A 14,595-nucleotide genomic window follows, 5' to 3' on the forward strand; every position below is an offset into this window, starting at 1 on the left:
GATTGGAGACCTAGGCTGCAAATTCTGCAGATTAGGGATTGTGTCTTCCAGTGTGTTTATTATACAGTATGTTTGTAGCACAATGGGATCCTGACTCTGAGTGGGGGTGCTGCGTGCTACTGCAAAACAAATTAATAACAATAATTAGGCAATAGCGAAAACTCAGCTTCAGGGTTTCAGTTTGCTTCATGCTTCAGTAGCACATATACAGCTTCTAACCTGTTTTGTATGTTCTAAATATAAAAACAGATCCAAAGAAACACAGATACTGTGGAGACAAATAGGCACCCTTATTATTTCCTTCTTAATATACTTAGTAGCTTTTTGCTTATACTTTCAGAGCTATTCAGAGGGGCTATTTAATTCATCTATTTGGTGAGCTCAAATGTCAAGGCTGCTTAGTGCTTTATTGCTGTGTGGATATGTGGCAGAGGCTTTAACTTTCAAGCATTTCCTTGCAGCTCTGAAGCCTCCCTCAAAAGAGCACTAAAGCAGCAGCCAAATGGCTAGGTAAATATTGTTTCACTGTTATTAATGTAGTAGGTGCACACTATATATAAAAGTCAATTGCGGTTTTAAAAAATACGTAGAGTCAGAACAATATTTTTCTTCTCCAGAGGTGACTCTTTCTTCCTGCTTTCATAGTAAAAAGGAGATATGAGGTTGTACATTTTTTTAAAAGGTGTATTGCATGTTCTTGCTTTTGGACATCATGCTTTATACTTAGCATTTGTATTCATAAATATATGACAAACTTAAAAATTAATTACATTTGGGAAATTATTCTTGACAGCCTCAATAAATCAAATACATTATAGGTATAATATCTGGATGGTGAAAGGGGATCAGATATTGTAAAATCCCCAGGGCTCAGAAATTCTCTTGACAGCCTTGAATGTTTTTAGTGTGACTATTATTTAATAGAATAAGTGCATTGTTGTATACAGGATTAAAAGAAGGTCAAAAGTTTAAAGTAGAAAGTCATTAAACCTAAATAAGAGCCAATGGGGAATGTGATGCGAATAGCACCAAAGAAGTAGCTTCATCCAAACCCCAAGCCAATGCTTTGCAATAGATTAGCCAACACACAGAAGTAGGGTTTGAGGAGTTTGGGGGCTCTTGTCCCTGGAGGCTGGTGAATGACTAGCCTAAATACCCAAAAATGACATGATGCAATGCAGTTTTAGTGATGTGGAAGTGGACCTAATGATGGAGGCTAGAATGTATAATGTGAGAATGTATACTCTCACATTACTCAGAATGCTATTTGTCTTGCCACACACAGAGTGCAAGTGAGACTTAGGCCTGGTCTACACTACAAAGTTAGGTCGCTGTAAGCCTTGCATTGACCTAGTTGGCATATGTCTACACTTAAATTTGTCTCTCACCAATGTAAACAACCCATTACGCCAACATAGTAACACCACCTCCCAGACCGGTATTGAGCCATGGGTAAGGCTGCGATAGGGCTGCTGACAGGGTGGGGGAGACAAAGAGGGCAATTGCCCAGGGGCCCGAGTGATTTAAAAGGACCCGGGGGCTCCTGGCCACCACTGCCAGCACAGTGGGGCTAAGGCAGGCTTCCTGCCCACCCTCACTCTGCACTGCTCCGAGAAGAGGCCAGCACGTCCCTGCGGCCCCTGTAAAGGGGGTCTCCGCATGCTGCCCCTGCCCTGAGCACCGACTCTGCAGCTCCCATTGGCCAGGAACTGCGGCCAATGGGAGTTGCGGGGGCGATGCCTGCGGGCAGCAGCATGCGGAAACGCCCTTGGCCCCCTGCCTAGGAGCTGCTGTCAGAGGAGGTGCCGGTCACTTCAGGAGCTGCCTGACATAAGCGCAGACCCCCTGATGCCTTCCTGCACCCCAACCCCCTGTCCCAGCCTACAGCCTGCACCCAAACTCCCTCCCGAAGCCTGCACCCCTCACCTCTCCTGTACCCAAACTCCCTCCCAGAGCCTACACCCCTCACCCCCTCCCACACCCAAATTCCCTCCCAGATCCCGCACTCCCTCCTGCACCCAAACTCCCTGCCCCAGCCGGGTGAAAGTAAGTGAAGGTGTGGGAGAACAAGCGGGGGGGGGGGGAGATGGAGTGAGCAGGGGGTGGGGCCTTGGAGAAGGGGCGGGACAAGGGTCTTTGGGTTTGCGCAATTAGACAGTTGGCTATCCTACCGGGCGGGCATGTGGGAGCCCTGGCCGTGCTGGACGGGCGCACACAACAGCGCAGCCGGCAGCTCGCTGGGCACCAGCCAGCACAGGTGCAGAACCACCCTAATGTGAGGTGGACTTCAGCCGCCCGGGCGCCACTTGCACGTGCGTGGGGGCCCATTGACTGTTCTGCCCTAGGGCCCGGAATTGCCGTCAGCGGGCCTGGCTGAGATTCTTTCACGGAGCTCACAAAAGTCACAGATTCCATAACTTCCCCGGGGCCAGCTGCTTGGGCACCCCACGGCCAACCACACCAGCCACGGCTGGAGCAACCTTGGGCCAGCTGCTCCAGCATTCCCCCGGGCCAATCGCACCAGGTGCTGCTTGGGAGGCCTGGGGCCAGCTGGCTCTGGGGACCTCCCAAGCAGCAGCTGGTGTGGCTGTTCCCGCAGACCACCCGAGCAGCAGTCCTGGGGGTGGCCCCGGAGAGCACCCGAGAAGTGGTCCTGGGGGCCGCCCCAGAGCCAGCTGCACCAGCCACTGTTTGGGCAGCACCGGGCAGCTGGCTCTGGGAACCACACAAGCCTCGGCCAGTACAGCTGGTCCCAGGGACCGCCCAAGCAGCAGTTCTGGGGGCAGACCCAGGTAGCATCTGAGCAGCAGTCCCAGGGGCTGCCCCACGGCCAGCTGCTCCGGCAGTCCCTGAGACAAGCCACACCAGCCGCTAGGGAGAGCTCGGCAGGCAGGTCCAGGGCTTTGGCCTTGCACATCTGAATGTTCTGCAGCCACATCCCAAACCTGCATTACAATGTGATCTCACCAATCAGTGCTTGTTTCTCAGGCCCAGAAGAGGCGCTCCACCGTCTGCGGCTGCTCCGTGAACATGACCAATGACCTTGAACTGGTTTTTCCTATGTCCCACAACAATCTGTTCTCCACAGAATTGTCATGCTCCCTGCAGCTTTTCTTGTGGCTCTGCAAATAGTGGCGGATCATGTGCTCAGAGATGGCACACAACAACAACTCCTTTATGGGTTTGTGGATTTTATAAATAGGCGTGATAATTACGGACTAGGGATGACATTATGGGACGGAGAAAGTTGCATGATGGGAACTAGACCACACAGTCCCAGTCACCCTTGCATGACTCATTTCTGCCCCACTATGCATTGCCAACATTTCACAAAAGACAGTGCGCTGGCCAGTAGCAAGTTGCACACTGAGGATACCTATCCATTGTGCACTGCATTGTGAATCGATGCAAGCACTTCTGGTGAGTATGTGCAATGCTCACACAAGGAGCCAAGTATGCACACGCACAAGCAATATATGAACTGCAGCAGCTTTATGCCAATGTAACTTGTGTTGGCAAAAGTTTGTAGTGTTGACATGACCTGAGTGTGTGATGGGAGCTGGCCCAAGAACATACAGGTGTCTGAGGAGTAAGAAGGTTTGTCAGTAAAGAGGAAAAGAAAGAGATGACGGATGAAGGAAAGAGGGGAAGAGAAGAGAATATAGGGAAAGGAGATGGGTGGAGTTGATGACCAGTCTCTCACTCCCTAAATGTGGCCACCATGGCCCCATGCAGCCCCAGGGGTTTTTCCTGCAGCCATGACAGGCTCCTGGGTAGAGATGGGGGAAGGGGCAAAGCCATGGGATTCCAGGGGTGGGCTTCAGTCCCCCTTCCTGGAGGCTCCAGGGGACGGGTTTCAGCTATGGGGCTCTGGTTCTGGGCTTCAGCCCAGGAGGGCAGGGCTTCTTCGGGGCCAGGCTTACTGGGGCCATGGTCAAGAGGCAAGGAGTGGGGTGAGCCTGAGGTGCAAGGCCATGGAAGGGAGGTCAGGGCAATGGGCGGGGGAAGAAGCAGTGGGGCCTGTGGAGACTAGGGGAGTGGATGGAGGCAGCAGGGTCTGGGGGGGATCTGTAGAAGATGAGGGGAGGCAGCACGGCCAGGGGCACCAACCTACAACTGTACATTATTTTTATTACTGAGTTTGCAAAAAAACCCATCCTATATAAATTACAATTTGGACATGTATATGTGCATATTCATTTGTTTTTCCTAAAGTTAATTAAGCATTTTAGGAAAATTTATCAGAGCAGCCACCAGCAAGAGTTGGAGGCCACATTCTGAGGCCACCAAAATTTTTGTTGTGAGAACCCCTAGACCACTGTACGCTGAAAGTCTGTGATGATAATGCCTTAAGCCCATGAAGGTGAGAGGAGGGGCCAAGGAGTACGTCATTCTCCAACAATTCTTTTCATCAAGTCTGCTGTGGTGTTGATCAGTACCAAAAGTAGTGCCATCCAGAGCCAGTGGTATCCAAACACACCCCAGAATTCTTTGTACTGGTGGCTTCATGGGCAATACCATGGCAGCCAGCCAAAAAGATTCTGGGATGGAACTTTTTGATGCTGATGCTAGACACAGAGATTCAGTGTTGGCAGGTCCAGTCAATGTTGTTTTTCATAGTCTGTATCATCATTCCTTTTGTACCCTGTTCTTGCTTCTGTATTTATTCTCATCTACACCGCTCTTAAACCTCTCTGGCCTTTAAATTTGGCCTTTAAACCCTGGCCTTTAAAATTGTCCTTTAAGACCATGAAACTGCTGTATTTCTAGATGTTTTCAGGACTGTATGTTATACACAGGGCCCTGTGTACTAAATAATACATTAGACAGATGGTATGTGGCAATATGGCACTGTCAAATTGGGAATTATCCAGTAATGTTAACTGATTATAAAATCACCTGGTTATCTTTGTGACTCTTAAACAGTAAGATTAGGGGCATGCATTGGTAGGAGGAGTAGAAGTGCTCTTCTGGAGCTTCAGCTCCTCCTGCTGCCACATTCCATTCCTTCTCCCCAGCCACACAGTCCATCTCTAGTGGAGATTCTAAAATGTTAGGTGACAAGCCGATCAGCAGGACAATAGGAAGAATGAAACCTTACTCTGGATTTATATGGCATCTTGGCAAAAAGGAAAATTATAATGCTAATTTCAAAACTTAGATACCATGGTGATAGGTGCTTTAGAAATACGTGAGAAAGATTTGCAAAGGCACCTAATCACATGGCATACTTTTACTTTTGATACCAGATAGTCTGACAAGACAACATTTTAAAATTACAAGATTAGGAACACATGCAGACTGTAAAGGGACATCCGGGTGATGTCCATTTGTTCACATCCACATATTCCTTCACATTAATTTGCTAAAAATGTCAAAGGTAAAGTGTCCTTTAATTCTTTAATCCTTTAATCCTTTAATTCTTCACTTATATTTGAAGAAAGGTTGAAATGTTGACACTCTTGGCCAGATTCTACCAAGTTACATTTTTGCAATCTTGATAAAAATCAGTGAGGATTCACAGGTGCGACAGAGCAGAACTGGTCCAATTTTGGTATGTCCCTATGTAGTTCATTTCAAGATTTACATTAAAAACACACTTTCTGCTTTGACACAAATGGAACCCTTTAACCAGATGTCCAAGATTTTAATGCAGTCAAGCAAACACCCTAACATTTTATAAATTTCAAACTGAGAGGGTAACTTAAGATGCTGAAGTGGTGAATCAAACACTCTTTTGTTTTCCCCAGATAACGAGAAGCAAACAGATGTCAGAGACATACACTGCGTAAATTCCTTTTAACAGCACAGTGCCTAGTTTCTTAGGATATGTACCCAATAGATATTTTTTAAAACATTGTTAAGTGCAAAACAAAAATTGAAATGATACCAACCTAAGGCTCTCTCAGGCATCTATCCCAAGATGCTGCTCAACACCCACCAATACCCTGGTATGCTGTGTCCAAGGACAAACACAGTAAAAGAAAAATACAAAATATAAGTTGATTATTCAGAAAATGCATTATTGAAAACAAGATAAAAGCATTTGATATTATGTCAGAAAGCTTAGTTTAAAAAGGAAGATGTGCAGATACTTAAGACTTGCAGGTTATGGTATCTGTAGGTTATAAGATAGTATGTTAAAGTATGTCTACACTATGAAATTAGGTCGATTTTATAGAAGTCGATTTTTAGAAATCAATTTTATACAGTCAATTGCATATGTCCACACTAAGTGCATTAAGTCAGCAGAAAGAAAAGGAGTACTTGTGGCACCTTAGAGACTAACCAATTTATTTGAGCATGAGCTTTCGTGAGCTACAGCTCACTTCATCGTGAGCTGTAGCTCACGAAAGCTCATGCTCAAATAAATTGGTTAGTCTCTAAGGTGCCACAAGTACTCCTTTTCTTTTTGCGAATACAGACTAACACGGCTGTTACTCTGAAAGAAGTCAGCAGACTGCGTCCTCACGACCGTGGCTAGCATTGACTTACGGAGTGGTGCACTGTGGGTAGCTATCCCACAATTCCTGCAGTCTCCGCCACCCATTGGAATTCTGGGTTAAGCTCCCAATGTCTGATGGGGCAAAAACATTGTCACGGGTGGTTTGGGGTACATGTCGTCAGTCGCCCCTCCCTCCATGAAAGCAATGGCAGACAATCGTTTCGCACCTTTTTTCCATGCGGACACCATACCACGGCAAGCATGGAGTCCACTCAGCTCAGTTCACCGTCACCGCTGCTGTTGTGTCCTGGGTGCTGCTGTGAGCAGACAGTGCAGTATGACTGCTAACCGCCATCATCCACTGCTTCCGCTGCAACTCTGCTCTCCTGCTGACACCATATCACAGCAAGCATGGAGCCCGCTCAGCTCACTGCTGCTGTTGTGAGCATTGTAAACACCTCATGCATTATCCTGGAGTATCTGCAGAACCGAGCTAAGAGATGCCAGCACAAGGATGATTTTGATGAGGACATGAACACAGAGGTTCCTGAAAGCATGGGCTGTGGCAACTGGGACATCATGGCGGCAGTGGGGCTGGTTGGTACAGTGGAATGCCGATTCTGGGCCTGGCAAACGAGCACAGACTGGTGGGACCGCATAGTGTTGCAGGTATGGGATTATTCACAGTGGCTGCAAAACTTTCGCATGCGTAAGGCCACTTTCCTGGAACTCTGTGAATTGCTTTCCCCCACCCTGAAGCGCAGGAATACCAAGATGAGAGCTGCCCTGACAGCTGAGAAGTGAGTGGCAATAGCCCTGTGGAAGCTTGCAACGCCTGACTGCTATCGGTCAGTCAGGAATCAATTTGGAGTGGGCAAATCTACTGTAGAGGCTGCTGTGACCCAAGTAGCCAATGCAATCATTGACGTTCTGTTATCAATGGTAGTGACTCTGGGAAATGCGCAGGTCATAGTGGATGGCTTTGCTGCAATGGGTTTCCCAACTGTGGTGGGGCAATAGACAGAACACATATCCCTATCTTGGCACCGGACCACCTTGCCAACCAGTACGTAAACTGCAAGGGGTACTTCTGAATAGTGCTGCAAGCACCGGTGGATCACAAGGGACATTTCACTGACATCAACGTGGGATGGCTGGGAAAGGTGCATGACGCTCACATCTTTAGGAACTCCGGGCTGTTCGAGCAGCTGCAAGAAGGGACTTACTTCCCAGACCAGAAAATTACTGTTGGGGATGTTGAAATGCCTATAGTTATCCTTGGGGACCCAGCCTACCCCTTGCTCCCATGACTCATGAAGCCGTACACAGGCAGCCTGGACAGTAGTAAGGAGCAGTTCAACTACAGGCTGAGCAAGTGCAAGATGGTGGTAGAATGTGCCTTTGGACATTTAAAAGCTCGTTGGCACTGTTTGCTGACTAGGTCAGTCCTCAGCGCAACTAACATTCCCATTGTTATTGCTACTTGCTCTGTGCTCCATAATATCTGTGAGAGTAAGGGGGAGACATTTATGGCAGGGTCGGAGGTTGAGACAAATCGTCTGACGTCCAATTTTGAGCAGCCAGACACCAGGGCGATAAGAAGAGCACAGCAAGGCATGCTGTGCATCAGAGAGGCTTGGAAAACCAGTTTCATGACTGGCCAGGCTTTGGTGTTACAGTTGTATGTCTTTCTCCTTGATGCAAACCTGCCCCCTTTGTTGATTTTAATTCCCTGTTAGCCAACCACCCTCCCCACCTTCAAAATAAAGTAACTATTGTTTTGAAACCATGCATTCTTTCTTTATTAATTTTTTTTTAAAAAGGGAGATAACTGACAAGGTAGCCCGGGTGGCGTGAGGTGGGAGAGGAGGGAAGGACAAGGCCACATTGCTTATTGTAGCCACATTACAAATCAAACTGTTTGAATAACAGCCTTCTGTTGCTTGGGCCATCCTCTGGAGTGGAGTGGCTGGGTGCCCGGAGCCTCCCCCCTCCCTCCGCGTTCTTGGGCATCTGGGTGAGGAGGATATGGAACTTGGGGAGGAGGTCAGGCAGTGGTACAATGGATGCAGCGGGGGTCTGTGCTCTTGTTGGCTTTCCTGAAGCCACACCAGATGCTTCATCATGTCCGTTTGCTCCCCCATTAGCCTTAGCATCACCTCCTGCCTCCGCTCTTTGCGCTCCTGCCTCCGCTCTTCATGCTCACTTGATGCATTCCTAGCCTCTGCCACTGAATGCCTCCATGCATTCAGCTGTGCCCTATCAGTGCGGGAGGACTGCATGAGCTCAGAAAACATGTCATTGTGAGTGCGTTTTTTTCACCTTCTAATCTGTGATAACTTCAGGGACGGAGATGATAGGGGAGCCTAGAAACATTTGCACTTGGGGGGAGATATAAAGGGAGAGTAAAATTTAAGATGATACATTTCTGAGAACAAAAGGGAGACTCTTTCACTGTGAATCAAGCAATTCACAGCAGACAGCACATGTGCTTTAGGTACAAGGTCGCATTTTGCCTTTTATATTGAGCACCTGCCGGTATGGTGACCCAGCAAACACGGCTGGGCAACAGAATTTGGTTTCCATGCAGCCAAAGGGTACGTGGGGTTGGCTTCTTATGCATAACATGTGGGAATGGTTTCAAACTGCAGCGCCATCCTTTCCCATAGCAAGCAATGGGTTGGATTTCACATTTAAAAGGAGGGGCTGTGGTTTTTGGGTGGATGTGCAGCACACACCTCCCTCCACCCCACTGCGTGGCTATTCTCCAGGATGATCCCTTTTAGCCAAGCGCAAACAGCCCAGCATGAACAGTGTTCTTTTACTGTTCCCTTACAAAAATTCCTCTATTTCAACCAGGTGACCATGAATGATATCACTCTCCTGAGGCTAACACACAAAGATATAGACCGAATGTTGCTTGAATGCAACCAAAACCCAGGACCATTCACTGCCATGCTTTGTGCTGCAATGATTCCAGAATACTTTCAGAGTACCTCCAGGAGAGCTTCATGGAGATGTCCCTGGAGGATTCCCGCTCCATCCCCAGATATGTGAACAGACTTTTCCAGTAGCTGTACTGGCCGCGAATGCATCCCAATTCTTCAGGGCAAATCAAACATTAAACACTATTGCTTTTAAACCCTGTACTGTAGTTACAAATGTGCACTCACCAGGGGTACCTTCTCCAGTTTCAGGGTTGGGGATCCCGCCTTCGGAGGGTATTAGCTCCAGGGTGATGAAAAGGTCCTGGCTGCCGGGGAGAATGGATTCACCGCTTGCCTGCTGCATATTCTCCTACTCCTCGTCATCCACAAAATCCTCCTCCCTGTTGCAGGTGTCCACGGACAGTGGTGGGGTAGTGGTAGGGTCCCCTCCTAGAATGGCATGGAGCTGATCATAGAAGTGGCATGTACGGAGCTCTGACCCGGAATGACCGTTTGCTTCCTTTGTCTTTCGGTAGGCTTGCCTTAGCTCCTTAACTTTCACGCGGCACTGCTGTGTGTCCCTGTTGTAGCCTCTCTCCAACATGCCCTGTGAGATTTTGGCAAATATACTTGCATTTCTTCTTTTTGATTGGAGTTCTGCCTGCACAGATCATAGAATCATAGAATATCAGGGTTGGAAGGGACCTCAGGAGGTCATCTAGTCCAACCCCCTGCTTGAAGCAGGACCAATCCCCATTTTTTTTTCCCCAGATCCCTAAATGGCCCCCTCAAGGATTGAACTCACAACCCTGGGTTTAGCAGGCCAATGCTCAAACCACTGAGCTATCCCTCCCCCTAGATGCTTCTCCCTGTACAGCAATCAGATCCAGTGTCTCCCTTTCAGTCCATGCTGGTGTTATACCAATAAAATAAAACCCAGCAGAATCTTATTAAAGGGGAAAAGGCAAAATGCCACATTTATTGTGACTACAGAAAGAATCATAGTAAGCAGTTAGTTATAGCTATAACATTCCATTCAATTTCATACTTATTCACACATTCATTCATACACACACAGAGGTTCTGCAAGGTTGTTATCATAGTTACCAGCCTTAGAGTTGCTCATGCCAAGCCACTGGCCAAGTGGCCTGGACATGAGGAGGGAGCAGGGCCTTGTCAGATGCTCATCTGATGCTCCTGGAAGTTTCGTTTGCAGAATCGGACCCCAAAGTTCTCACTTTCTAGAGTCCATTTTTATAGGAATTTCTTCCTATGCCAGTCTATGGGAATTACTTCATCATGCTGTTGCTGAATCAATCAGCAGATGGCACATTCCTGACGGCTCCGTGATGGCAGATGTTATCTTGTTCTTTGGTTCTCCCATTCTTGAGGCTGTTGGGTGGATTCCAGTCTGCCTCTGGGGGTCCTCTGGTTATTTCCACTTGACACCTTCTTCAGCCGATGGACACTGGATTCTTAGGCTGGCATCTCCCTGATCATTCAGTTATTATCCACACCAAGCATCCATCCACATACATCCTCTATCTCTATTTTAATCACAATTGTTAACAAAGCGAGATGAATACAACAAAAGGGTGGGGAGTCTCTGGGTGCTGTTTCTGTTGTTACAGAGTATTGCTTTGAGTCTCTCTCTGTGTGAGTAGTTGTTGTTAAAAGAATTGCTTTGAGAACAGACTCTGTCTTAGAACGTACTAACACAATTAGCAGCTTGCAAGTTTCACACATAGAGGGAGAGAAACAGTACCAAAAACCAAGAGACCTCTTAATTAGTAATACCCTGGGATTTAAACTATGGGGAATCAAACTCATTTGTGATTTTAATACAGAACTTCTTTAATATGATCCAACACTGGAGCTCATTTGCGATTCTGGGGGGACTGCACGGTCACCTTTGCTGCTGAGTTTGCCAGGCTGACCAAACAGGAAATGAAATTCAAAAGTTCCCTGGGCTTTTCCTGTGTACCTGGCTAGTGCATCGGAGTTCAAAGTGCTGTCCAGAGTGGCAAGGCCGGTGCAACCACTAGGCGAACTAAGTGGTCGCCTAGGGCACCAAGTGGTTGGGGGCACCAAAAAGTGGTGCCCTGGCTCGACAGGGAGGAGCTGCCTTCCGGAGGCACCAGAGAGCCAGAGTGGCAGCTTATGGCGGCGGCGAGCCCCAGCCATGGAGGAGCCGGCGCGGCGGAGGGAGGCAGCAGCCCTGCAAAGCAGGGAGGGAGGCAGCAGCCGTGCCCTGGCCCCTCCTGCCCAGGCTGCGTCCTGGCGCCCCCCACCCCGGGACTCCTGCAGGCTGCAGCAGATGCATGTGAGCCGCCGCCGCTGGGGCGTGGGGCCCTGAGCCTGCTCCTGGAGGCGCAGCGGTGGCTCACACACCCGGGAGTCGCAGAGCCCAAGCGTGGCAAGGGGGGAGCTGGGGGGCACACGGGGGTGCACACGGGGGTGCTTGGGTTCTGTGGCTCCCAGGCGTGAGCCACCGCCACCGCCCCTCCCACTGCCTCAGCACTTTGCGGGGGAGGGGCTGTGCGTGTGGCAGCCTGGCAGCGTGTTTTGCTTCAACGGGGAGCGAGCGTCTGACCAGCATGGGCATTGTAAGGGGAGTCCCGGCCGGGGGGCAGTCAGGGAGCAGGGGGGGTTAGATGGGTCCGGAGTTCTGGGGGGCGTCTGTCAGGGGGCGGGAGTGTGGAGGGGGATCGGAGCAGTCAGGGGACAGGGAGCAGGGGGGGTTAGAGGGGTCGGGAGTTCTGGGGGTCCTGTCAGGGGGCAGGGAGTGGTTGGATGGGGCGTGGGAGTCCCAGGGGGTGTGTCTGGGGGTGGGACTGTGGATAAGGGTTGGGGCAATCAGGGGACAGATAGAGGGTAGGTTCCTAGGGGGGCCGTTAGGGTGGGGGGATCTCAGGAGGGGGCAGTCAGGGGACAAGGAACAAGGAGGTTTAGGTAGGGGTGGGGTTCTGGGGGGCAGTTAGGGGCAGGAGTCCTAGGAGGGGGCAGTCAGGGGACAGAGCAGGGGGCAAGGTTGGGGGTTCTGAGGGGGGCAGTCAGGGGGTGGGAAGTGGGAGGGAGTGGATGGGGGTGGGGCTCTCCCCCCGTTCTCTTTTTTGATTGTTGAAATATGGTAACCCTTGGCAAGGGGAAAGCCAGGGGGCACACGGGGGCCGACGCCTGCATGCATCCACTGCAGCCTGCAGGGGCCCCCAGGCTGGGGGTGTGCCGGGCCACAGCCTGGGCAGGAGGGGCGGGGGCACGGCTGCTCCCCTCTAGTGGTGCTGCTGCCTTTGCAGGGCTGCTGCCTCCCTGCACCATGCTGGCTCCTCCATGGCTGGGGCTCGCCACCACCGCAAGCGGGACACTCTGGCTCTCTGGTGCCTCTGGAAGACCGCTCCTCCCTGCTGAGCTGCTGCAGCGGCCCAAGCTCAGCAAAGCCAATGAGTGGACTCAGGACGGGGGCCGCCAGGGTGGGGTGGGGTGGGGAGGGCTCGTGGTGAGGCTGTGCACCCTCCAGGGGAGTTCAGGGGGCGGGGAGGGGGGAACCTGGTCTGGGGAGCAGCCCCTGGGCACAGCTGACCCCTGGGCAGGCTCGCCTCTGGGGTCTATAAAGGCTCATTGGGATTTGCTCCTCAATGAACCAATGTGCAGGGGTGGGGGCGCAAGATGGACGTTTCGCCTAGGGGGCAAAATATCCTTGCACCGGCCCTGCAGAGTGGTCACAATGGAGCACTCTGGGATAGCTCCTGGAGGCCAATACTATCCATTTGCGTCCACACTACCCCAAATTCGACCCAGCAAGGTCTATTTTAGCGCTACTCCCCATGCTGGAGAGGAGTACAGAAGTCGATTTTAAGAGCCCTTTAAGTCGACGGAATGGGGTTGGTTGTGTGGACGCATTCATTTTAATATCAACCTAACACGACTAAATTCGACCTAACTCCGTAGTGTAGACCAGGCTTAAGTATAAAAGGCTTTCTCTGTTTAAGCCTTCATAACAAAATTACGAAGTACTCATATGTGAAATACAGTCATGGTAAGAACTTCTTACAGAGCATGTAGTTTCAACAGCTCCAGGAAGAGGTGAAACTGTACCATATACCACGTACCATTCTCTACAAAGAACATTGTGACTTAACACCTTACAGCATGATGTCAGAAAGGCAAAGCATAAAGCAGTGTCCATCAGGGTACTGGGAAGTATAAAAACAGAGCCTGAAAGAGCTTATTCTGGCCAAGCAAGAATGATGCCATCAAAGATAAAGCTATCCAAGACTGAAATCTGCAATGAACACAGGAAACAGAATACAAAAGAACCACTGAAAACAAAGGAGCTTCCTAATTGCTCTTGGTCCAAAACTGGTGCGGATGTTGTTGAACTAAACAAGAAAGAACTAACAAGCTTCTTGAGACAAGAACAACCCTTTTGGAAATAAGGATCAGTCTCTTACCAGTACTCTGTATTACTGGTGTAAACCACTCAAATGTCTTAAAGCTGTGGTGTGACTGAGGTGTAAACAGTGTTGCATCATAATACATTTACGTAATGATAATGCAAGCTGCTTAAAGTAACAGAGAGGATGCAAACAAACCTATTTGCCTTGGAAGTTACTGAATATTTAGATGTGATAGAATAGGAATATAGAGGCTTCCCTTGGCTTGTTTTCCTGCTGATACACAGAATCATAGAATATCAGGGTTGGAAGGGACTTTAGGAGGTCATCTAGTCCAACCCCCTACTCCAAACCACGACCAATCCCCAATTTTTGCCCCAGGCCCCCTCAAGGATTGAACTGACAACCCTGGGTTTAGCAGGCGAATGTGTAAACCACTGAGCTATCCCTCCCCCGAGAAAGTGATGCTTCCCCACCTGGGAATCAAACCCCAGTCTGCCATGTGGCAGACAGGGATACCTACCACTATACTAAGAGGAGCTACATAGAGCACTACTTAACAGAAAAAAAAATCACGAAATTTGAAAGCAAAAGATTTTGCTGTAACGGCAGATTTAAGTGACATACAAAATAAGCATGCAACAATCTCTTCCACTTGCTATCTTTAGTATGTAGTAGCAAACAGGGAGGAACTAGATATGCTTAGTGGTGGTATTTTTTCCAGTTTCCTAGTTTGCCTTATTCACTCAGGGTATTTCTGATTTCAGTTACATTGCACCTAATATACACACGGTATTATAGGCATAATCTTATTAGGTTCTTTGGGTAG

The sequence above is a fragment of the Lepidochelys kempii genome, chromosome 1, assembly GCF_965140265.1.
Source record: "Lepidochelys kempii isolate rLepKem1 chromosome 1, rLepKem1.hap2, whole genome shotgun sequence".
Classification (NCBI taxonomy): domain Eukaryota; kingdom Metazoa; phylum Chordata; order Testudines; family Cheloniidae; genus Lepidochelys; species Lepidochelys kempii.